Here is a 3,091-nt window from a genome sequence, read left to right as displayed (position 1 = left end):
GCAGACACAACTTTTTCTAAAATTTTAGACATAAAAGGAAGATTTGAGATGGGTCTGTATTTGCCAGTTCACTAGGATCTAGTTGTGGTTTCTTAATAAGAGGCTTAATAACCGCCAGCTTGAATGGTTTTGGGACGTGACCTAAAGACAACGATGAGTTAATAATATTGAGAAGCGGTTCTTCTGCTACAGGTAACAACTCTTTTAGTAATTTATTGGGTACATGATCTAACAGGCATGTTGTTGGTTTAGATGCAGTGATAAGTTTATTTAGCTCTTCCTGTCCTATAGTTGTAAAGCACTGCAGTTTATCTTTTGGTGCGATGAATGAAGCTGAAGTATTATACAGTGGGGGAATATTTAGATCAGGTGGCGTCTGGTTATTTGTTAATCTAGCCACTGTACTAAATACAAAACCTTGGATTGTTTTGGTTATTTTCTGAGTTTGTGGATATGCTAGGCCCTGGCTGCTTTTAGAGCCTGTCTATAGCTGAACATACTGTTTTTCCACGCAATTCTAAAAACTTCCAAGTTAGTTTTTCTCCCTACGAGTTTCTTTCTTGAGAGAATGGGTATTACTGTTGTACCATGTCGCAGTACATTTTTCTCTAACCTTTTTCAATTTGATGGGGGCAACAGCTTCTAATGTATTAGAGAAGATAGTGCCCATGTTGCTAGTCATTTCGTCTAGTTCATGTGTATTTATGGGTCCACAGAGCAGTTAAGATAAATCAGGAAGGTTATTTGTGAATCTATCTTTGGTGGCCCGGACGATAATGTGGAGCCATATTGTTAAAGGTGCAATAGGTGATTGCCTTCAGAAACATTTTTTGTTATGCTGGTTGAAAGTCTCTTCACATCCCGACCGATAGCAATCATTAAGTTAAGTGGTCTAAATGCCTTTATCTGTATTTATATATTCTGTGGAAGGCGTAGGACAAATACATGTTTGTTCAATCAAAACGCTCGCTCCGAGCGTTTTAATTGGCTTTCCTACCTGCCTATCAACATATGTATTAGCATACCTCTGCGTACCCAGCTTGCGCAGACAGGATACGTAATCAGTGCATTCACGCATACTGTGCAGACAGAGCGAGAATGGCAGACAAACATCAACAACCCGATCTTCCTTCCTGGTATTGTAGTACTTTTAAAGTTTTCTCACCGGTGAATGACACATGATGTAGCCCAGCGGTTCCCAATTCCAGTCCTTGCGCCCCCCCGCTCTGCATATTTTGTGTGTCTCGCTTAGTTAACACACCTGATTCAGATAACCAGCTTGTTAGAAGAGAGGTACGTGCATGAACTGTGTTCCGATCTATATGATCATTGCTCCCTACTCTCTGAGCAGGGGAAATCCGTTGAAGTTTACTTCACTTCGGAACATGGACTGGAATTGGGAACCGCTGATGTAGCCTATTGTAGTAATGGTGTTTCTGTTATTCTGGTCTGTAAGCGTATATGCATTCAGGGGGCGTGGCTTTGGACGGCGATTGCAGGGAGAGTGGGACGTTCGCTTTCAGTGCTAACAGGCTAAAGTTAGCATTTTCCAAGATCTCCTACTGCACCTTTAATATAAGTTATACACAGCATGCATGATACAAGGAAATGGTCAGTAACATCATCACTTTGAGGTACGATATTTATATCAGTAAGAACAATTCCATGCACTATAATTAAATCTAGTGTATGATTAAAACGATGAGTGGGCCCGGTGATGTTTTGCTTGACTCCAAAAGAGTTTATTAGGTCGGTAAACGCAAGTCCTAATGCATCATTTGTATTATCAACGTGAATGTTAAAATCTCCGACAATTAGTGCTTTATCAACAGTAACCAATAGGTCTGAGAGGAAATCTGCAAATTCTTTTAGGAAATCTGTATATGGCCCTGGTGGTCTATACACAGTTGCCAGAGCAAGAGATACACTGTCAGATATGCAAAAGAAATCTATCATAACATTAAGCAGAAGTATTTCAAATGAGTTAAACCTGGATCCTGTTTTCTGAGTAACATTGAGAATATCACTATATATTGTTGCAACACCGCCACCACGACCAGCCTGACGGGGCTCATGCTTATAACAGTAGCTTGGTGTAGTAGACTCATTTAGACCAATATAATCATTTGTTTTTAGCCAAGTTTCAGTCAAGCAGAGTACATCAAAACTATTATCTGTGATCATTTCATTTACAATAACTGCTTTGGGTGCGAGTGATCTAATGTTTAGGAGCCCAAACTTAAAAAAAAAATGTTTGTTCATTTATTTTACATTTTTCTGGTTTAATTACGATCAGACTTTTTTCTAGATCCTGCATTAAATTTATATTTTGACCTCACTATTCGGGGAACAGACACAATCTTTATAGATTGGACAGCACAAGTACTTCTATCATTTAAGCGGGTAGAACAAAAGTCATCGTGGCAGTTATTTTAGATTTGACTTACTTGTTGTCCGGCAAGAGTTCCGCTCCGACTCTGCTGGGGTGCAGGCTATCAGCGCGAAAAAGCCTAGGACGCTCCCAGAAAAGATTCCAATTATTTACAAAGAGCAGTTTCTGTTCTTTACACCATGACAATAACCGTTCATTTAAAGCAAAAATCTACTGAACGTTTTGTGTCCTCGTCGATACGTGGGAAGCAGTCCTGACACGATTATCGTCGTTGCGGGCGATGTGCTGCGCACCATCTCGATCAGGCTCCTGAAGTCCCTCTTCAGTGCCTCCGTCTGGCGCAGCTTGGTGTCGTTAACCCCGGCGTGAAGCACGACCGCTCCAGGGCTCTCGTCGCCCTTCAGGATCGTGGGTATCTGTGCAGAAACATCGAGACCACGAGCACCAGGGAAACAGTAGGTGGGCACTTTACCTTCAGCAAACGTAGCACGGAGGTGCCGGACGATGGAGTCTCCGACGATCACAGCGTCTCGTTCCATCTCGCGGAGGAGAGCGAAGCGGTTCCGGGTGGAGATCTCGAAGACCGGAGGCGGCGGAGGGGGAGAGCTCGTCGCCCGGGACCTGGCTCGCGTCTTCCGATGCGGCTGCACCCAGGGTCCGTGGTGTCCCGGCGCCGGAGTGAAGGACATCTGGGAAGAT

The 3,091-nt window shown here is 43.0% G+C and overlaps 1 protein-coding gene across 5 annotated transcripts in view; it reads left to right on the top strand.

Annotated features, from left to right (window-relative positions):
- The window catches only part of LOC107564508 (delta-sarcoglycan-like), a 427,344-nt gene that overhangs the window by 211,105 nt on the left and 213,148 nt on the right, over nt 1–3,091 (top strand). The gene's annotated exons all lie outside the window — the stretch shown is intronic.

This window comes from Sinocyclocheilus grahami, unplaced genomic scaffold (assembly GCF_001515645.1).
Source record: "Sinocyclocheilus grahami isolate Dianchi unplaced genomic scaffold, SAMN03320097.WGS_v1.1 scaffold942.1, whole genome shotgun sequence".
NCBI lineage: Eukaryota > Metazoa > Chordata > Actinopteri > Cypriniformes > Cyprinidae > Sinocyclocheilus > Sinocyclocheilus grahami.
Note: the sequence above shows the minus strand (reverse complement) of the source record. Positions and strands in the feature narration are given on the sequence as shown.